This window comes from Triturus cristatus, chromosome 12 (assembly GCF_964204655.1).
Source record: "Triturus cristatus chromosome 12, aTriCri1.1, whole genome shotgun sequence".
NCBI lineage: Eukaryota > Metazoa > Chordata > Amphibia > Caudata > Salamandridae > Triturus > Triturus cristatus.
In genome coordinates this window covers 434,829,036-434,852,639 of record NC_140595.1, presented here as the reverse complement: position 1 = coordinate 434,852,639, position 23,604 = coordinate 434,829,036, and positions in this window count along the sequence as shown.

The window sequence follows — 23,604 nt, the reverse complement described above, 5'->3', positions numbered from 1 at the left end:
TCTTTCATCTTACATCTTAGTTTTCAGTTTGGCATCCTGTCTACCCTGCTACTCATTTCATTACCAAGATAAATGTATACTACTGCTTGCTAGGTAACAGAGTGGCCCTCATGTCAGACAACATCTTGCTTTAGCTTTATGATGTCAGCTTGCTAGGCAACAGAGTGGCCCCCATGTCAGACAACATCGTGCTTTAGCTTTATGATGTCAGCTTGCTAGGCAACAGAGTAGCCCTCATGTCAGACAACATCTTGCATTAGCTTTATGATGTCAGGTCGCTGCTGGACCAATCGTCCTTGAGGAAGCTGAGCACACAGGAGGATGAGATATCAGAAGTTATGCATTAGGCTACTATCTGTATTCAGGACTGCAAGGCAAATAGGCGGGGGGATGGTAAAGGAATCTAAACCACTTCAAAGCACTGGGGCCTTTTTGAAAGTGGGATGGAGATATAAACAAAAACAGAGATGATCCTTAACAACAATCCAACTTGAGAGTCAGAGTCCAACATACAGAGTGCAGGGGAAGAGGTTAAATAAGCTTCCTTCCGTGAGAATTTCACACTATCGTTCTAAAGTGAGGTAGTGCTTTTTAGCCTCAAAGGCAGCAATTTCCTCGAATGGAACATTGCAAGCACCTGGATCTAAAGCAGGCTTTAGTAGCATTGGAAGCAGTCAGTCTTTTATAAACTATCAGGACCAACACAATGTGATCCATATTACTTCAATCTTGACACAAATTCTATTCAGGCACAGGCTCCGCCTATAAGGTAGTGAGGACATTCTGATGCTGTGAATGTCTTTTCAATGCCTAAAAGGAATGATTGCGATTTTTGCTTACCGTATAAATTTGTAAAATGATGCCGTATGCCGGAAGACTTTTTTTTTTTTTTTCTTCAGTCTCGGCACTGCAGAGAAACTCTGTTGTGAAACACTGCCACTGGTGGTCATTCAGTATAATCTGCAGATGGAAAAGTCCACTGTTAGCACATTTACTATAAGAAATACAAAAATCGGGTTTATTTTAGGGTAAATAGATCAATACTGTGGAGTCTGTAGAATTGTGAAAATCAACAGCTCATTAGAAAATCAAATCTCAATTTGTGTTATTAACCTCCTATACTTCTCGGAATCCTATGCCTCATGTGCTAACACTCTCTAAACAACTGTAGCACATACATTAGGACATAGATAAATAGATATTTTTCCAGCCAAGTGGCAGTGTGCCCTTCTCACTGCATTTGTTTTACGATAGGGTACACCAGTAGCAATTAAGCCAGCTGATCAGTTGAGAGAGGAAGGGTTATGCTACAGTTAATGGGAATAATAAAAACTATGAATAGCATAATTACCATCTTCATTTTAGCCAATTCCTACCAGTTCAGCAATAGTGATGTTGTGACTTTTTATGCTTAAAACTTACCATCATACACAATTGGAAAGCTCAAAAAATGCCCTAATGTCTTTCATCTTACATCTTAGTTTTCAGTTTGGCATCCTGTCTACCCTGCTACTCATTTCATTACCAAGATAAATGTATACTACTGCTTGCTAGGTAACAGAGTGGCCCTCATGTCAGACAACATCTTGCTTTAGCTTTATGATGTCAGCTTGCTAGGCAACAGAGTGGCCCTCATGTCAGACAACATCTTGCATTAGCTTTATGATGTCAGGTCGCTGCTGGACCAATCGTCCTTGAGGAAGCTGAGCACACAGGAGGATGAGATATCAGAAGTTATGCATTAGGCTACTATCTGTATTCAGGACTGCAAGGCAAATAGGTGGGGGGGATGGTAAAGGACTCTAAACCACTTCAAAGCACTGGGGCCTTTTTGAAAGTGGGATGGAGATATAAACAAAAACAGAGATGATCCTTAACAACAATCCAACTTGAGAGTCAGAGTCCAACATACAGAGTGCAGGGGAAGAGGTTAAATAAGCTTCCTTCCGTGAGAATTTCACACTATCGTTCTAAAGTGAGGTAGTGCTTTTTAGCCTCAAAGGCAGCAATTTCCTCGAATGGAACATTGCAAGCACCAGGATCTAAAGCAGGCTTTAGTAGCATTGGAAGCAGTCAGTCTATTATAAACTATCAGGACCAACACAATGTGATCCATATTACTTCAATCTTGACACAAATTCTATTCAGGCACAGGCTCCGCCTATAAGGTAGTGAGGACATTCTGATGCTGTGAACGTCTTTTCAATGCCTAAAAGGAATGATTGCGATTTTTGCTTACCGTATAAATTGGTAAAATGATGCCGTATGCCGGAAGACTTTTTTTTTTTTCTTCAGTCTCGGCACTGCAGAGAAACTCTGTTGTGAAACACTGCCACTGGTGGTCATTCAGTATAATCTGCAGATGGAAAAGTCCACTGTTAGCACATTTACTATAAGAAATACAAAAATCTGGTTTATTTTAGGGTAAATAGATCAATACTGTGGAGTCTGTAGAATTGTGAAAATCAACAGCTCATTAGAAAATCAAATCTCAATTTGTGTTATTAACCTCCTATACTTCTCAGAATCCTATGCCTCATGTGCTAACACTCTCTAAACAACTGTAGCACATACATTAGGACATAGATAAATAGATATTTTTCCAGCCAAGTGGCAGTGTGCCCTTCTCACTGCATTTGTTTTACGATAGGGTACACCAGTAGCAATTAAGCCAGCTGATCAGTTGAGAGAGGAAGGGTTATGCTACAGTTAATGGGAATAATAAAAACTATGAATAGCATAATTACCATCTTCATTTTAGCCAATTCCTACCAGTTCAGCAATAGTGATGTTGTAACTTTTTATGCTTAAAACTTACCATCATACACAATTAGAAAGCTCAAAAAATGCCCTAATGTCTTTCATCTTACATCTTAGTTTTCAGTTTGGCATCCTGTCTACCCTGCTACTCATTTCATTACCAAGATAAATGTATACTACTGCTTGCTAGGTAACAGAGTGGCCCTCATGTCAGACAACATCTTGCTTTAGCTTTATGATGTCAGCTTGCTAGGCAACAGAGTGGCCCCCATGTCAGACAACATCGTGCTTTAGCTTTATGATGTCAGCTTGCTAGGCAACAGAGTAGCCCTCATGTCAGACAACATCTTGCATTAGCTTTATGATGTCAGGTCGCTGCTGGACCAATCGTCCTTGAGGAAGCTGAGCACACAGGAGGATGAGATATCAGAAGTTATGCATTAGGCTACTATCTGTATTCAGGACTGCAAGGCAAATAGGCGGGGGGATGGTAAAGGAATCTAAACCACTTCAAAGCACTGGGGCCTTTTTGAAAGTGGGATGGAGATATAAACAAAAACAGAGATGATCCTTAACAACAATCCAACTTGAGAGTCAGAGTCCAACATACAGAGTGCAGGGGAAGAGGTTAAATAAGCTTCCTTCCGTGAGAATTTCACACTATCGTTCTAAAGTGAGGTAGTGCTTTTTAGCCTCAAAGGCAGCAATTTCCTCGAATGGAACATTGCAAGCACCTGGATCTAAAGCAGGCTTTAGTAGCATTGGAAGCAGTCAGTCTTTTATAAACTATCAGGACCAACACAATGTGATCCATATTACTTCAATCTTGACACAAATTCTATTCAGGCACAGGCTCCGCCTATAAGGTAGTGAGGACATTCTGATGCTGTGAATGTCTTTTCAATGCCTAAAAGGAATGATTGCGATTTTTGCTTACCGTATAAATTTGTAAAATGATGCCGTATGCCGGAAGACTTTTTTTTTTTTTTTCTTCAGTCTCGGCACTGCAGAGAAACTCTGTTGTGAAACACTGCCACTGGTGGTCATTCAGTATAATCTGCAGATGGAAAAGTCCACTGTTAGCACATTTACTATAAGAAATACAAAAATCGGGTTTATTTTAGGGTAAATAGATCAATACTGTGGAGTCTGTAGAATTGTGAAAATCAACAGCTCATTAGAAAATCAAATCTCAATTTGTGTTATTAACCTCCTATACTTCTCGGAATCCTATGCCTCATGTGCTAACACTCTCTAAACAACTGTAGCACATACATTAGGACATAGATAAATAGATATTTTTCCAGCCAAGTGGCAGTGTGCCCTTCTCACTGCATTTGTTTTACGATAGGGTACACCAGTAGCAATTAAGCCAGCTGATCAGTTGAGAGAGGAAGGGTTATGCTACAGTTAATGGGAATAATAAAAACTATGAATAGCATAATTACCATCTTCATTTTAGCCAATTCCTACCAGTTCAGCAATAGTGATGTTGTGACTTTTTATGCTTAAAACTTACCATCATACACAATTGGAAAGCTCAAAAAATGCCCTAATGTCTTTCATCTTACATCTTAGTTTTCAGTTTGGCATCCTGTCTACCCTGCTACTCATTTCATTACCAAGATAAATGTATACTACTGCTTGCTAGGTAACAGAGTGGCCCTCATGTCAGACAACATCTTGCTTTAGCTTTATGATGTCAGCTTGCTAGGCAACAGAGTGGCCCTCATGTCAGACAACATCTTGCATTAGCTTTATGATGTCAGGTCGCTGCTGGACCAATCGTCCTTGAGGAAGCTGAGCACACAGGAGGATGAGATATCAGAAGTTATGCATTAGGCTACTATCTGTATTCAGGACTGCAAGGCAAATAGGTGGGGGGGATGGTAAAGGACTCTAAACCACTTCAAAGCACTGGGGCCTTTTTGAAAGTGGGATGGAGATATAAACAAAAACAGAGATGATCCTTAACAACAATCCAACTTGAGAGTCAGAGTCCAACATACAGAGTGCAGGGGAAGAGGTTAAATAAGCTTCCTTCCGTGAGAATTTCACACTATCGTTCTAAAGTGAGGTAGTGCTTTTTAGCCTCAAAGGCAGCAATTTCCTCGAATGGAACATTGCAAGCACCAGGATCTAAAGCAGGCTTTAGTAGCATTGGAAGCAGTCAGTCTATTATAAACTATCAGGACCAACACAATGTGATCCATATTACTTCAATCTTGACACAAATTCTATTCAGGCACAGGCTCCGCCTATAAGGTAGTGAGGACATTCTGATGCTGTGAACGTCTTTTCAATGCCTAAAAGGAATGATTGCGATTTTTGCTTACCGTATAAATTGGTAAAATGATGCCGTATGCCGGAAGACTTTTTTTTTTTTCTTCAGTCTCGGCACTGCAGAGAAACTCTGTTGTGAAACACTGCCACTGGTGGTCATTCAGTATAATCTGCAGATGGAAAAGTCCACTGTTAGCACATTTACTATAAGAAATACAAAAATCTGGTTTATTTTAGGGTAAATAGATCAATACTGTGGAGTCTGTAGAATTGTGAAAATCAACAGCTCATTAGAAAATCAAATCTCAATTTGTGTTATTAACCTCCTATACTTCTCGGAATCCTATGCCTCATGTGCTAACACTCTCTAAACAACTGTAGCACATACATTAGGACATAGATAAATAGATATTTTTCCAGCCAAGTGGCAGTGTGCCCTTCTCACTGCATTTGTTTTACGATAGGGTACACCAGTAGCAATTAAGCCAGCTGATCAGTTGAGAGAGGAAGGGTTATGCTACAGTTAATGGGAATAATAAAAACTATGAATAGCATAATTACCATCTTCATTTTAGCCAATTCCTACCAGTTCAGCAATAGTGATGTTGTAACTTTTTATGCTTAAAACTTACCATCATACACAATTAGAAAGCTCAAAAAATGCCCTAATGTCTTTCATCTTACATCTTAGTTTTCAGTTTGGCATCCTGTCTACCCTGCTACTCATTTCATTACCAAGATAAATGTATACTACTGCTTGCTAGGTAACAGAGTGGCCCTCATGTCAGACAACATCTTGCATTAGCTTTATGATGTCAGGTCGCTGCTGGACCAATCGTCCTTGAGGAAGCTGAGCACACAGGAGGATGAGATATCAGAAGTTATGCATTAGGCTACTATCTGTATTCAGGACTGCAAGGCAAATAGGCGGGGGGATGGTAAAGGACTCTAAACCACTTCCAAACACTGGGGCCTTTTTGAAAGTGGGATGGAGATATAAACAAAAACAGAGATGATCCTTAACAACAATCCAACTTGAGAGTCAGAGTCCAACATACAGAGTGCAGGGGAAGAGGTTAAATAAGCTTCCTTCCGTGAGAATTTCACACTATCGTTCTAAAGTGAGGTAGTGCTTTTTAGCCTCAAAGGCAGCAATTTCCTCGAATGGAACATTGCAAGCACCAGGATCTAAAGCAGGCTTTAGTAGCATTGGAAGCAGTCAGTCTATTATAAACTATCAGGACCAACACAATGTGATCCATATTACTTCAATCTTGACACAAATTCTATTCAGGCACAGGCTCCGCCTATAAGGTAGTGAGGACATTCTGATGCTGTGAACGTCTTTTCAATGCCTAAAAGGAATGATTGCGATTTTTGCTTACCGTATAAATTGGTAAAATGATGCCGTATGCCGGAAGACTTTTTTTTTTTCTTCAGTCTCGGCACTGCAGAGAAACTCTGTTGTGAAACACTGCCACTGGTGGTCATTCAGTATAATCTGCAGATGGAAAAGTCCACTGTTAGCACATTTACTATAAGAAATACAAAAATCTGGTTTATTTTAGGGTAAATAGATCAATACTGTGGAGTCTGTAGAATTGTGAAAATCAGCAGCTCATTAGAAAATCAAATCTCAATTTGTGTTATTAACCTCCTATACTTCTCGGAATCCTATGCCTCATGTGCTAACACTCTCTAAACAACTGTAGCACATACATTAGGACATAGATAAATAGATATTTTTCCAGCCAAGTGGCAGTGTGCCCTTCTCACTGCATTTGTTTTACGATAGGGTACACCAGTAGCAATTAAGCCAGCTGATCAGTTGAGAGAGGAAGGGTTATGCTACAGTTAATGGGAATAATAAAAACTATGAATAGCATAATTACCATCTTCATTTTAGCCAATTCCTACCAGTTCAGCAATAGTGATGTTGTAACTTTTTATGCTTAAAACTTACCATCATACACAATTAGAAAGCTCAAAAAATGCCCTAATGTCTTTCATCTTACATCTTAGTTTTCAGTTTGGCATCCTGTCTACCCTGCTACTCATTTCATTACCAAGATAAATGTATACTACTGCTTGCTAGGTAACAGAGTGGCCCTCATGTCAGACAACATCTTGCTTTAGCTTTATGATGTCAGCTTGCTAGGCAACAGAGTGGCCCCCATGTCAGACAACATCGTGCTTTAGCTTTATGATGTCAGCTTGCTAGGCAACAGAGTAGCCCTCATGTCAGACAACATCTTGCATTAGCTTTATGATGTCAGGTCGCTGCTGGACCAATCGTCCTTGAGGAAGCTGAGCACACAGGAGGATGAGATATCAGAAGTTATGCATTAGGCTACTATCTGTATTCAGGACTGCAAGGCAAATAGGCGGGGGGATGGTAAAGGACTCTAAACCACTTCAAAGCACTGGGGCCTTTTTGAAAGTGGGATGGAGATATAAACAAAAACAGAGATGATCCTTAACAACAATCCAACTTGAGAGTCAGAGTCCAACATACAGAGTGCAGGGGAAGAGGTTAAATAAGCTTCCTTCCGTGAGAATTTCACACTATCGTTCTAAAGTGAGGTAGTGCTTTTTAGCCTCAAAGGCAGCAATTTCCTCGAATGGAACATTGCAAGCACCAGGATCTAAAGCAGGCTTTAGTAGCATTGGAAGCAGTCAGTCTATTATAAACTATCAGGACCAACACAATGTGATCCATATTACTTCAATCTTGACACAAATTCTATTCAGGCACAGGCTCCGCCTATAAGGTAGTGAGGACATTCTGATGCTGTGAACGTCTTTTCAATGCCTAAAAGGAATGATTGCGATTTTTGCTTACCGTATAAATTGGTAAAATGATGCCGTATGCCGGAAGACTTTTTTTTTTTTCTTCAGTCTCGGCACTGCAGAGAAACTCTGTTGTGAAACACTGCCACTGGTGGTCATTCAGTATAATCTGCAGATGGAAAAGTCCACTGTTAGCACATTTACTATAAGAAATACAAAAATCTGGTTTATTTTAGGGTAAATAGATCAATACTGTGGAGTCTGTAGAATTGTGAAAATCAACAGCTCATTAGAAAATCAAATCTCAATTTGTGTTATTAACCTCCTATACTTCTCGGAATCCTATGCCTCATGTGCTAACACTCTCTAAACAACTGTAGCACATACATTAGGACATAGATAAATAGATATTTTTCCAGCCAAGTGGCAGTGTGCCCTTCTCACTGCATTTGTTTTACGATAGGGTACACCAGTAGCAATTAAGCCAGCTGATCAGTTGAGAGAGGAAGGGTTATGCTACAGTTAATGGGAATAATAAAAACTATGAATAGCATAATTACCATCTTCATTTTAGCCAATTCCTACCAGTTCAGCAATAGTGATGTTGTAACTTTTTATGCTTAAAACTTACCATCATACACAATTAGAAAGCTCAAAAAATGCCCTAATGTCTTTCATCTTACATCTTAGTTTTCAGTTTGGCATCCTGTCTACCCTGCTACTCATTTCATTACCAAGATAAATGTATACTACTGCTTGCTAGGTAACAGAGTGGCCCTCATGTCAGACAACATCTTGCTTTAGCTTTATGATGTCAGCTTGCTAGGCAACAGAGTGGCCCTCATGTCAGACAACATCTTGCATTAGCTTTATGATGTCAGGTCGCTGCTGGACCAATCGTCCTTGAGGAAGCTGAGCACACAGGAGGATGAGATATCAGAAGTTATGCATTAGGCTACTATCTGTATTCAGGACTGCAAGGCAAATAGGCGGGGGGATGGTAAAGGACTCTAAACCACTTCCAAACACTGGGGCCTTTTTGAAAGTGGGATGGAGATATAAACAAAAACAGAGATGATCCTTAACAACAATCCAACTTTAGAGTCAGAGTCCAACATACAGAGTGCAGGGGAAGAGGTTAAATAAGCTTCCTTCCGTGAGAATTTCACACTATCGTTCTAAAGTGAGGTAGTGCTTTTTAGCCTCAAAGGCAGCAATTTCCTCGAATGGAACATTGCAAGCACCAGGATCTAAAGCAGGCTTTAGTAGCATTGGAAGCAGTCAGTCTATTATAAACTATCAGGACCAACACAATGTGATCCATATTACTTCAATCTTGACACAAATTCTATTCAGGCACAGGCTCCGCCTATAAGGTAGTGAGGACATTCTGATGCTGTGAACGTCTTTTCAATGCCTAAAAGGAATGATTGCGATTTTTGCTTACCGTATAAATTGGTAAAATGATGCCGTATGCCGGAAGACTTTTTTTTTTTTTTCTTCAGTCTCGGCACTGCAGAGAAACTCTGTTGTGAAACACTGCCACTGGTGGTCATTCAGTATAATCTGCAGATGGAAAAGTCCACTGTTAGCACATTTACTATAAGAAATACAAAAATCTGGTTTATTTTAGGGTAAATAGATCAATACTGTGGAGTCTGTAGAATTGTGAAAATCAACAGCTCATTAGAAAATCAAATCTCAATTTGTGTTATTAACCTCCTATACTTCTCGGAATCCTATGCCTCATGTGCTAACACTCTCTAAACAACTGTAGCACATACATTAGGACATAGATAAATAGATATTTTTCCAGCCAAGTGGCAGTGTGCCCTTCTCACTGCATTTGTTTTACGATAGGGTACACCAGTAGCAATTAAGCCAGCTGATCAGTTGAGAGAGGAAGGGTTATGCTACAGTTAATGGGAATAATAAAAACTATGAATAGCATAATTACCATCTTCATTTTAGCCAATTCCTACCAGTTCAGCAATAGTGATGTTGTAACTTTTTATGCTTAAAACTTACCATCATACACAATTAGAAAGCTCAAAAAATGCCCTAATGTCTTTCATCTTACATCTTAGTTTTCAGTTTGGCATCCTGTCTACCCTGCTACTCATTTCATTACCAAGATAAATGTATACTACTGCTTGCTAGGTAACAGAGTGGCCCTCATGTCAGACAACATCTTGCTTTAGCTTTATGATGTCAGCTTGCTAGGCAACAGAGTGGCCCCCATGTCAGACAACATCTTGCATTAGCTTTATGATGTCAGGTCGCTGCTGGACCAATCGTCCTTGAGGAAGCTGAGCACACAGGAGGATGAGATATCAGAAGTTATGCATTAGGCTACTATCTGTATTCAGGACTGCAAGGCAAATAGGCGGGGGGATGGTAAAGGACTCTAAACCACTTCCAAACACTGGGGCCTTTTTGAAAGTGGGATGGAGATATAAACAAAAACAGAGATGATCCTTAACAACAATCCAACTTGAGAGTCAGAGTCCAACATACAGAGTGCAGGGGAAGAGGTTAAATAAGCTTCCTTCCGTGAGAATTTCACACTATCGTTCTAAAGTGAGGTAGTGCTTTTTAGCCTCAAAGGCAGCAATTTCCTCGAATGGAACATTGCAAGCACCAGGATCTAAAGCAGGCTTTAGTAGCATTGGAAGCAGTCAGTCTATTATAAACTATCAGGACCAACACAATGTGATCCATATTACTTCAATCTTGACACAAATTCTATTCAGGCACAGGCTCCGCCTATAAGGTAGTGAGGACATTCTGATGCTGTGAACGTCTTTTCAATGCCTAAAAGGAATGATTGCGATTTTTGCTTACCGTATAAATTGGTAAAATGATGCCGTATGCCGGAAGACTTTTTTTTTTTTTCTTCAGTCTCGGCACTGCAGAGAAACTCTGTTGTGAAACACTGCCACTGGTGGTCATTCAGTATAATCTGCAGATGGAAAAGTCCACTGTTAGCACATTTACTATAAGAAATACAAAAATCTGGTTTATTTTAGGGTAAATAGATCAATACTGTGGAGTCTGTAGAATTGTGAAAATCAACAGCTCATTAGAAAATCAAATCTCAATTTGTGTTATTAACCTCCTATACTTCTCGGAATCCTATGCCTCATGTGCTAACACTCTCTAAACAACTGTAGCACATACATAAGGACATAGATAAATAGATATTTTTCCAGCCAAGTGGCAGTGTGCCCTTCTCACTGCATTTGTTTTACGATAGGGTACACCAGTAGCAATTAAGCCAGCTGATCAGTTGAGAGAGGAAGGGTTATGCTACAGTTAATGGGAATAATAAAAACTATGAATAGCATAATTACCATCTTCATTTTAGCCAATTCCTACCAGTTCAGCAATAGTGATGTTGTAACTTTTTATGCTTAAAACTTACCATCATACACAATTAGAAAGCTCAAAAAATGCCCTAATGTCTTTCATCTTACATCTTAGTTTTCAGTTTGGCATCCTGTCTACCCTGCTACTCATTTCATTACCAAGATAAATGTATACTACTGCTTGCTAGGTAACAGAGTGGCCCTCATGTCAGACAACATCTTGCATTAGCTTTATGATGTCAGGTCGCTGCTGGACCAATCGTCCTTGAGGAAGCTGAGCACACAGGAGGATGAGATATCAGAAGTTATGCATTAGGCTACTATCTGTATTCAGGACTGCAAGGCAAATAGGCGGGGGGATGGTAAAGGACTCTAAACCACTTCCAAACACTGGGGCCTTTTTGAAAGTGGGATGGAGATATAAACAAAAACAGAGATGATCCTTAACAACAATCCAACTTGAGAGTCAGAGTCCAACATACAGAGTGCAGGGGAAGAGGTTAAATAAGCTTCCTTCCGTGAGAATTTCACACTATCGTTCTAAAGTGAGGTAGTGCTTTTTAGCCTCAAAGGCAGCAATTTCCTCGAATGGAACATTGCAAGCACCAGGATCTAAAGCAGGCTTTAGTAGCATTGGAAGCAGTCAGTCTATTATAAACTATCAGGACCAACACAATGTGATCCATATTACTTCAATCTTGACACAAATTCTATTCAGGCACAGGCTCCGCCTATAAGGTAGTGAGGACATTCTGATGCTGTGAACGTCTTTTCAATGCCTAAAAGGAATGATTGCGATTTTTGCTTACCGTATAAATTGGTAAAATGATGCCGTATGCCGGAAGACTTTTTTTTTTTCTTCAGTCTCGGCACTGCAGAGAAACTCTGTTGTGAAACACTGCCACTGGTGGTCATTCAGTATAATCTGCAGATGGAAAAGTCCACTGTTAGCACATTTACTATAAGAAATACAAAAATCTGGTTTATTTTAGGGTAAATAGATCAATACTGTGGAGTCTGTAGAATTGTGAAAATCAACAGCTCATTAGAAAATCAAATCTCAATTTGTGTTATTAACCTCCTATACTTCTCGGAATCCTATGCCTCATGTGCTAACACTCTCTAAACAACTGTAGCACATACATTAGGACATAGATAAATAGATATTTTTCCAGCCAAGTGGCAGTGTGCCCTTCTCACTGCATTTGTTTTACGATAGGGTACACCAGTAGCAATTAAGCCAGCTGATCAGTTGAGAGAGGAAGGGTTATGCTACAGTTAATGGGAATAATAAAAACTATGAATAGCATAATTACCATCTTCATTTTAGCCAATTCCTACCAGTTCAGCAATAGTGATGTTGTAACTTTTTATGCTTAAAACTTACCATCATACACAATTAGAAAGCTCAAAAAATGCCCTAATGTCTTTCATCTTACATCTTAGTTTTCAGTTTGGCATCCTGTCTACCCTGCTACTCATTTCATTACCAAGATAAATGTATACTACTGCTTGCTAGGTAACAGAGTGGCCCTCATGTCAGACAACATCTTGCTTTAGCTTTATGATGTCAGCTTGCTAGGCAACAGAGTGGCCCCCATGTCAGACAACATCGTGCTTTAGCTTTATGATGTCAGCTTGCTAGGCAACAGAGTAGCCCTCATGTCAGACAACATCTTGCATTAGCTTTATGATGTCAGGTCGCTGCTGGACCAATCGTCCTTGAGGAAGCTGAGCACACAGGAGGATGAGATATCAGAAGTTATGCATTAGGCTACTATCTGTATTCAGGACTGCAAGGCAAATAGGCGGGGGGATGGTAAAGGAATCTAAACCACTTCAAAGCACTGGGGCCTTTTTGAAAGTGGGATGGAGATATAAACAAAAACAGAGATGATCCTTAACAACAATCCAACTTGAGAGTCAGAGTCCAACATACAGAGTGCAGGGGAAGAGGTTAAATAAGCTTCCTTCCGTGAGAATTTCACACTATCGTTCTAAAGTGAGGTAGTGCTTTTTAGCCTCAAAGGCAGCAATTTCCTCGAATGGAACATTGCAAGCACCAGGATCTAAAGCAGGCTTTAGTAGCATTGGAAGCAGTCAGTCTATTATAAACTATCAGGACCAACACAATGTGATCCATATTACTTCAATCTTGACACAAATTCTATTCAGGCACAGGCTCCGCCTATAAGGTAGTGAGGACATTCTGATGCTGTGAACGTCTTTTCAATGCCTAAAAGGAATGATTGCGATTTTTGCTTACCGTATAAATTGGTAAAATGATGCCGTATGCCGGAAGACTTTTTTTTTTTTTTCTTCAGTCTCGGCACTGCAGAGAAACTCTGTTGTGAAACACTGCCACTGGTGGTCATTCAGTATAATCTGCAGATGGAAAAGTCCACTGTTAGCACATTTACTATAAGAAATACAAAAATCGGGTTTATTTTAGGGTAAATAGATCAATACTGTGGAGTCTGTAGAATTGTGAAAATCAACAGCTCATTAGAAAATCAAATCTCAATTTGTGTTATTAACCTCCTATACTTCTCGGAATCCTATGCCTCATGTGCTAACACTCTCTAAACAACTGTAGCACATACATTAGGACATAGATAAATAGATATTTTTCCAGCCAAGTGGCAGTGTGCCCTTCTCACTGCATTTGTTTTACGATAGGGTACACCAGTAGCAATTAAGCCAGCTGATCAGTTGAGAGAGGAAGGGTTATGCTACAGTTAATGGGAATAATAAAAACTATGAATAGCATAATTACCATCTTCATTTTAGCCAATTCCTACCAGTTCAGCAATAGTGATGTTGTGACTTTTTATGCTTAAAACTTACCATCATACACAATTGGAAAGCTCAAAAAATGCCCTAATGTCTTTCATCTTACATCTTAGTTTTCAGTTTGGCATCCTGTCTACCCTGCTACTCATTTCATTACCAAGATAAATGTATACTACTGCTTGCTAGGTAACAGAGTGGCCCTCATGTCAGACAACATCTTGCTTTAGCTTTATGATGTCAGCTTGCTAGGCAACAGAGTGGCCCTCATGTCAGACAACATCTTGCATTAGCTTTATGATGTCAGGTCGCTGCTGGACCAATCGTCCTTGAGGAAGCTGAGCACACAGGAGGATGAGATATCAGAAGTTATGCATTAGGCTACTATCTGTATTCAGGACTGCAAGGCAAATAGGTGGGGGGGATGGTAAAGGACTCTAAACCACTTCAAAGCACTGGGGCCTTTTTGAAAGTGGGATGGAGATATAAACAAAAACAGAGATGATCCTTAACAACAATCCAACTTGAGAGTCAGAGTCCAACATACAGAGTGCAGGGGAAGAGGTTAAATAAGCTTCCTTCCGTGAGAATTTCACACTATCGTTCTAAAGTGAGGTAGTGCTTTTTAGCCTCAAAGGCAGCAATTTCCTCGAATGGAACATTGCAAGCACCAGGATCTAAAGCAGGCTTTAGTAGCATTGGAAGCAGTCAGTCTATTATAAACTATCAGGACCAACACAATGTGATCCATATTACTTCAATCTTGACACAAATTCTATTCAGGCACAGGCTCCGCCTATAAGGTAGTGAGGACATTCTGATGCTGTGAACGTCTTTTCAATGCCTAAAAGGAATGATTGCAATTTTTGCTTACCGTATAAATTGGTAAAATGATGCCGTATGCCGGAAGACTTTTTTTTTTTTCTTCAGTCTCGGCACTGCAGAGAAACTCTGTTGTGAAACACTGCCACTGGTGGTCATTCAGTATAATCTGCAGATGGAAAAGTCCACTGTTAGCACATTTACTATAAGAAATACAAAAATCTGGTTTATTTTAGGGTAAATAGATCAATACTGTGGAGTCTGTAGAATTGTGAAAATCAACAGCTCATTAGAAAATCAAATCTCAATTTGTGTTATTAACCTCCTATACTTCTCGGAATCCTATGCCTCATGTGCTAACACTCTCTAAACAACTGTAGCACATACATTAGGACATAGATAAATAGATATTTTTCCAGCCAAGTGGCAGTGTGCCCTTCTCACTGCATTTGTTTTACGATAGGGTACACCAGTAGCAATTAAGCCAGCTGATCAGTTGAGAGAGGAAGGGTTATGCTACAGTTAATGGGAATAATAAAAACTATGAATAGCATAATTACCATCTTCATTTTAGCCAATTCCTACCAGTTCAGCAATAGTGATGTTGTAACTTTTTATGCTTAAAACTTACCATCATACACAATTAGAAAGCTCAAAAAATGCCCTAATGTCTTTCATCTTACATCTTAGTTTTCAGTTTGGCATCCTGTATACCCTGCTACTCATTTCATTACCAAGATAAATGTATACTACTGCTTGCTAGGTAACAGAGTGGCCCTCATGTCAGACAACATCTTGCTTTAGCTTTATGATGTCAGCTTGCTAGGCAACAGAGTGGCCCTCATGTCAGACAACATCTTGCATTAGCTTTATGATGTCAGGTCGCTGCTGGACCAATCGTCCTTGAGGAAGCTGAGCACACAGGAGGATGAGATATCAGAAGTTATGCATTAGGCTACTATCTGTATTCAGGACTGCAAGGCAAATAGGCGGGGGGATGGTAAAGGACTCTAAACCACTTCCAAACACTGGGGCCTTTTTGAAAGTGGGATGGAGATATAAACAAAAACAGAGATGATCCTTAACAACAATCCAACTTTAGAGTCAGAGTCCAACATACAGAGTGCAGGGGAAGAGGTTAAATAAGCTTCCTTCCGTGAGAATTTCACACTATCGTTCTAAAGTGAGGTAGTGCTTTTTAGCCTCAAAGGCAGCAATTTCCTCGAATGGAACATTGCAAGCACCAGGATCTAAAGCAGGCTTTAGTAGCATTGGAAGCAGTCAGTCTATTATAAACTATCAGGACCAACACAATGTGATCCATATTACTTCAATCTTGACACAAATTCTATTCAGGCACAGGCTCCGCCTATAAGGTAGTGAGGACATTCTGATGCTGTGAACGTCTTTTCAATGCCTAAAAGGAATGATTGCGATTTTTGCTTACCGTATAAATTGGTAAAATGATGCCGTATGCCGGAAGACTTTTTTTTTTTTTTCTTCAGTCTCGGCACTGCAGAGAAACTCTGTTGTGAAACACTGCCACTGGTGGTCATTCAGTATAATCTGCAGATGGAAAAGTCCACTGTTAGCACATTTACTATAAGAAATACAAAAATCTGGTTTATTTTAGGGTAAATAGATCAATACTGTGGAGTCTGTAGAATTGTGAAAATCAACAGCTCATTAGAAAATCAAATCTCAATTTGTGTTATTAACCTCCTATACTTCTCGGAATCCTATGCCTCATGTGCTAACACTCTCTAAACAACTGTAGCACATACATTAGGACATAGATAAATAGATATTTTTCCAGCCAAGTGGCAGTGTGCCCTTCTCACTGCATTTGTTTTACGATAGGGTACACCAGTAGCAATTAAGCCAGCTGATCAGTTGAGAGAGGAAGGGTTATGCTACAGTTAATGGGAATAATAAAAACTATGAATAGCATAATTACCATCTTCATTTTAGCCAATTCCTACCAGTTCAGCAATAGTGATGTTGTAACTTTTTATGCTTAAAACTTACCATCATACACAATTAGAAAGCTCAAAAAATGCCCTAATGTCTTTCATCTTACATCTTAGTTTTCAGTTTGGCATCCTGTCTACCCTGCTACTCATTTCATTACCAAGATAAATGTATACTACTGCTTGCTAGGTAACAGAGTGGCCCTCATGTCAGACAACATCTTGCATTAGCTTTATGATGTCAGGTCGCTGCTGGACCAATCGTCCTTGAGGAAGCTGAGCACACAGGAGGATGAGATATCAGAAGTTATGCATTAGGCTACTATCTGTATTCAGGACTGCAAGGCAAATAGGCGGGGGGATGGTAAAGGACTCTAAACCACTTCCAAACACTGGGGCCTTTTTGAAAGTGGGATGGAGATATAAACAAAAACAGAGATGATCCTTAACAACAATCCAACTTTAGAGTCAGAGTCCAACATACAGAGTGCAGGGGAAGAGGTTAAATAAGCTTCCTTCCGTGAGAATTTCACACTATCGTTCTAAAGTGAGGTAGTGCTTTTTAGCCTCAAAGGCAGCAATTTCCTCGAATGGAACATTGCAAGCACCAGGATCTAAAGCAGGCTTTAGTAGCATTGGAAGCAGTCAGTCTATTATAAACTATCAGGACCAACACAATGTGATCCATATTACTTCAATCTTGACACAAATTCTATTCAGGCACAGGCTCCGCCTATAAGGTAGTGAGGACATTCTGATGCTGTGAACGTCTTTTCAATGCCTAAAAGGAATGATTGCGATTTTTGCTTACCGTATAAATTGGTAAAATGATGCCGTATGCCGGAAGACTTTTTTTTTTTTTTCTTCAGTCTCGGCACTGCAGAGAAACTCTGTTGTGAAACACTGCCACTGGTGGTCATTCAGTATAATCTGCAGATGGAAAAGTCCACTGTTAGCACATTTACTATAAGAAATACAAAAATCTGGTTTATTTTAGGGTAAATAGATCAATACTGTGGAGTCTGTAGAATTGTGAAAATCAACAGCTCATTAGAAAATCAAATCTCAATTTGTGTTATTAACCTCCTATACTTCTCGGAATCCTATGCCTCATGTGCTAACACTCTCTAAACAACTGTAGCACATACATTAGGACATAGATAAATAGATATTTTTCCAGCCAAGTGGCAGTGTGCCCTTCTCACTGCATTTGTTTTACGATAGGGTACACCAGTAGCAATTAAGCCAGCTGATCAGTTGAGAGAGGAAGGGTTATGCTACAGTTAATGGGAATAATAAAAACTATGAATAGCATAATTACCATCTTCATTTTAGCCAATTCCTACCAGTTCAGCAATAGTGATGTTGTAACTTTTTATGCTTAAAACTTACCATCATACACAATTAGAAAGCTCAAAAAATGCCCTAATGTCTTTCATCTTACATCTTAGTTTTCAGTTTGGCATCCTGTCTACCCTGCTACTCATTTCATTACCAAGATAAATGTATACTACTGCTTGCTAGGTAACAGAGTGGCCCTCATGTCAGACAACATCTTGCTTTAGCTTTATGATGTCAGCTTGCTAGGCAACAGAGTGGCCCCCATGTCAGACAACATCTTGCATTAGCTTTATGATGTCAGGTCGCTGCTGGACCAATCGTCCTTGAGGAAGCTGAGCACACAGGAGGATGAGATATCAGAAGTTATGCATTAGGCTACTATCTGTATTCAGGACTGCAAGGCAAATAGGCGGGGGGATGGTAAAGGACTCTAAACCACTTCCAAACACTGGGGCCTTTTTGAAAGTGGGATGGAGATATAAACAAAAACAGAGATGATCCTTAACAACAATCCAACTTGAGAGTCAGAGTCCAACATACAGAGTGCAGGGGAAGAGGTTAAATAAGCTTCCTTCCGTGAGAATTTCACACTATCGTTCTAAAGTGAGGTAGTGCTTTTTAGCCTCAAAGGCAGCAATTTCCTCGAATGGAACATTGCAAGCACCAGGATCTAAAGCAGGCTTTAGTAGCATTGGAAGCAGTCAGTCTATTATAAACTATCAGGACCAACACAATGTGATCCATATTACTTCAATCTTGACACAAATTCTATTCAGGCACAGGCTCCGCCTATAAGGTAGTGAGGACATTCTGATGCTGTGAACGTCTTTTCAATGCCTAAAAGGAATGATTGCAATTTTTGCTTACCGTATAAATTGGTAAAATGATGCCGTATGCCGGAAGACTTTTTTTTTTTTCTTCAGTCTCGGCACTGCAGAGAAACTCTGTTGTGAAACACTGCCACTGGTGGTCATTCAGTATAATCTGCAGATGGAAAAGTCCACTGTTAGCACATTTACTATAAGAAATACAAAAATCTGGTTTATTTTAGGGTAAATAGATCAATACTGTGGAGTCTGTAGAATTGTGAAAATCAACAGCTCATTAGAAAATCACATCTCAATTTGTGTTATTAACCTCCTATACTTCTCGGAATCCTATGCCTCATGTGCTAACACTCTCTAAACAACTGTAGCACATACATTAGGACATAGATAAATAGATATTTTTCCAGCCAAGTGGCAGTGTGCCCTTCTCACTGCATTTGTTTTACGATAGGGTACACCAGTAGCAATTAAGCCAGCTGATCAGTTGAGAGAGGAAGGGTTATGCTACAGTTAATGGGAATAATAAAAACTATGAATAGCATAATTACCATCTTCATTTTAGCCAATTCCTACCAGTTCAGCAATAGTGATGTTGTAACTTTTTATGCTTAAAACTTACCATCATACACAATTAGAAAGCTCAAAAAATGCCCTAATGTCTTTCATCTTACATCTTAGTTTTCAGTTTGGCATCCTGTCTACCCTGCTACTCATTTCATTACCAAGATAAATGTATACTACTGCTTGCTAGGTAACAGAGTGGCCCTCATGTCAGACAACATCTTGCATTAGCTTTATGATGTCAGGTCGCTGCTGGACCAATCGTCCTTGAGGAAGCTGAGCACACAGGAGGATGAGATATCAGAAGTTATGCATTAGGCTACTATCTGTATTCAGGACTGCAAGGCAAATAGGCGGGGGGATGGTAAAGGACTCTAAACCACTTCCAAACACTGGGGCCTTTTTGAAAGTGGGATGGAGATATAAACAAAAACAGAGATGATCCTTAACAACAATCCAACTTGAGAGTCAGAGTCCAACATACAGAGTGCAGGGGAAGAGGTTAAATAAGCTTCCTTCCGTGAGAATTTCACACTATCGTTCTAAAGTGAGGTAGTGCTTTTTACCCTCAAAGGCAGCAATTTCCTCGAATGGAACATTGCAAGCACCTGGATCTAAAGCAGGCTTTAGTAGCATTGGAAGCAGTCAGTCTTTTATAAACTATCAGGACCAACACAATGTGATCCATATTACTTCAATCTTGACACAAATTCTATTCAGGCACAGGCTCCGCCTATAAGGTAGTGAGGACATTCTGATGCTGTGAACGTCTTTTCAATGCCTAAAAGGAATGATTGCGATTTTTGCTTACCGTATAAATTTGTAAAATGATGCCGTATGCCGGAAGACTTTTTTTTTTTTTTTCTTCAGTCTCGGCACTGCAGAGAAACTCTGTTGTGAAACACTGCCACTGGTGGTCATTCAGTATAATCTGCAGATGGAAAAGTCCACTGTTAGCACATTTACTATAAGAAATACAAAAATCGGGTTTATTTTAGGGTAAATAGATCAATACTGTGGAGTCTGTAGAATTGTGAAAATCAACAGCTCATTAGAAAATCAAATCTCAATTTGTGTTATTAACCTCCTATACTTCTCGGAATCCTATGCCTCATGTGCTAACACTCTCTAAACAACTGTAGCACATACATTAGGACATAGATAAATAGATATTTTTCCAGCCAAGTGGCAGTGTGCCCTTCTCACTGCATTTGTTTTACGATAGGGTACACCAGTAGCAATTAAGCCAGCTGATCAGTTGAGAGAGGAAGGGTTATGCTACAGTTAATGGGAATAATAAAAACTATGAATAGCATAATTACCATCTTCATTTTAGCCAATTCCTACCAGTTCAGCAATAGTGATGTTGTGACTTTTTATGCTTAAAACTTACCATCATACACAATTGGAAAGCTCAAAAAATGCCCTAATGTCTTTCATCTTACATCTTAGTTTTCAGTTTGGCATCCTGTCTACCCTGCTACTCATTTCATTACCAAGATAAATGTATACTACTGCTTGCTAGGTAACAGAGTGGCCCTCATGTCAGACAACATCTTGCTTTAGCTTTATGATGTCAGCTTGCTAGGCAACAGAGTGGCCCTCATGTCAGACAACATCTTGCATTAGCTTTATGATGTCAGGTCGCTGCTGGACCAATCGTCCTTGAGGAAGCTGAGCACACAGGAGGATGAGATATCAGAAGTTATGCATTAGGCTACTATCTGTATTCAGGACTGCAAGGCAAATAGGTGGGGGGGATGGTAAAGGACTCTAAACCACTTCAAAGCACTGGGGCCTTTTTGAAAGTGGGATGGAGATATAAACAAAAACAGAGATGATCCTTAACAACAATCCAACTTGAGAGTCAGAGTCCAACATACAGAGTGCAGGGGAAGAGGTTAAATAAGCTTCCTTCCGTGAGAATTTCACACTATCGTTCTAAAGTGAGGTAGTGCTTTTTAGCCTCAAAGGCAGCAATTTCCTCGAATGGAACATTGCAAGCACCAGGATCTAAAGCAGGCTTTAGTAGCATTGGAAGCAGTCAGTCTATTATAAACTATCAGGACCAACACAATGTGATCCATATTACTTCAATCTTGACACAAATTCTATTCAGGCACAGGCTCCGCCTATAAGGTAGTGAGGACATTCTGATGCTGTGAACGTCTTTTCAATGCCTAAAAGGAATGATTGCAATTTTTGCTTACCGTATAAATTGGTAAAATGATGCCGTATGCCGGAAGACTTTTTTTTTTTTCTTCAGTCTCGGCACTGCAGAGAAACTCTGTTGTGAAACACTGCCACTGGTGGTCATTCAGTATAATCTGCAGATGGAAAAGTCCACTGTTAGCACATTTACTATAAGAAATACAAAAATCTGGTTTATTTTAGGGTAAATAGATCAATACTGTGGAGTCTGTAGAATTGTGAAAATCAACAGCTCATTAGAAAATCAAATCTCAATTTGTGTTATTAACCTCCTATACTTCTCGGAATCCTATGCCTCATGTGCTAACACTCTCTAAACAACTGTAGCACATACATTAGGACATAGATAAATAGATATTTTTCCAGCCAAGTGGCAGTGTGCCCTTCTCACTGCATTTGTTTTACGATAGGGTACACCAGTAGCAATTAAGCCAGCTGATCAGTTGAGAGAGGAAGGGTTATGCTACAGTTAATGGGAATAATAAAAACTATGAATAGCATAATTACCATCTTCATTTTAGCCAATTCCTACCAGTTCAGCAATAGTGATGTTGTAACTTTTTATGCTTAAAACTTACCATCATACACAATTAGAAAGCTCAAAAAATGCCCTAATGTCTTTCATCTTACATCTTAGTTTTCAGTTTGGCATCCTGTCTACCCTGCTACTCATTTCATTACCAAGATAAATGTATACTACTGCTTGCTAGGTAACAGAGTGGCCCTCATGTCAGACAACATCTTGCTTTAGCTTTATGATGTCAGCTTGCTAGGCAACAGAGTGGCCCTCATGTCAGACAACATCTTGCATTAGCTTTATGATGTCAGGTCGCTGCTGGACCAATCGTCCTTGAGGAAGCTGAGCACACAGGAGGATGAGATATCAGAAGTTATGCATTAGGCTACTATCTGTATTCAGGACTGCAAGGCAAATAGGTGGGGGGGATGGTAAAGGACTCTAAACCACTTCAAAGCACTGGGGCCTTTTTGAAAGTGGGATGGAGATATAAACAAAAACAGAGATGATCCTTAACAACAATCCAACTTGAGAGTCAGAGTCCAACATACAGAGTGCAGGGGAAGAGGTTAAATAAGCTTCCTTCCGTGAGAATTTCACACTATCGTTCTAAAGTGAGGTAGTGCTTTTTAGCCTCAAAGGCAGCAATTTCCTCGAATGGAACATTGCAAGCACCAGGATCTAAAGCAGGCTTTAGTAGCATTGGAAGCAGTCAGTCTATTATAAACTATCAGGACCAACACAATGTGATCCATATTACTTCAATCTTGACACAAATTCTATTCAGGCACAGGCTCCGCCTATAAGGTAGTGAGGACATTCTGATGCTGTGAACGTCTTTTCAATGCCTAAAAGGAATGATTGCGATTTTTGCTTACCGTATAAATTGGTAAAATGATGCCGTATGCCGGAAGACTTTTTTTTTTTTCTTCAGTCTCGGCACTGCAGAGAAACTCTGTTGTGAAACACTGCCACTGGTGGTCATTCAGTATAATCTGCAGATGGAAAAGTCCACTGTTAGCACATTTACTATAAGAAATACAAAAATCTGGTTTATTTTAGGGTAAATAGATCAATACTGTGGAGTCTGTAGAATTGTGAAAATCAACAGCTCATTAGAAAATCAAATCTCAATTTGTGTTATTAACCTCCTATACTTCTCGGAATCCTATGCCTCATGTGCTAACACTCTCTAAACAACTGTAGCACATACATTAGGACATAGATAAATAGATATTTTTCCAGCCAAGTGGCAGTGTGCCCTTCTCACTGCATTTGTTTTACGATAGGGTACACCAGTAGCAATTAAGCCAGCTGATCAGTTGAGAGAGGAAGGGTTATGCTACAGTTAATGGGAATAATAA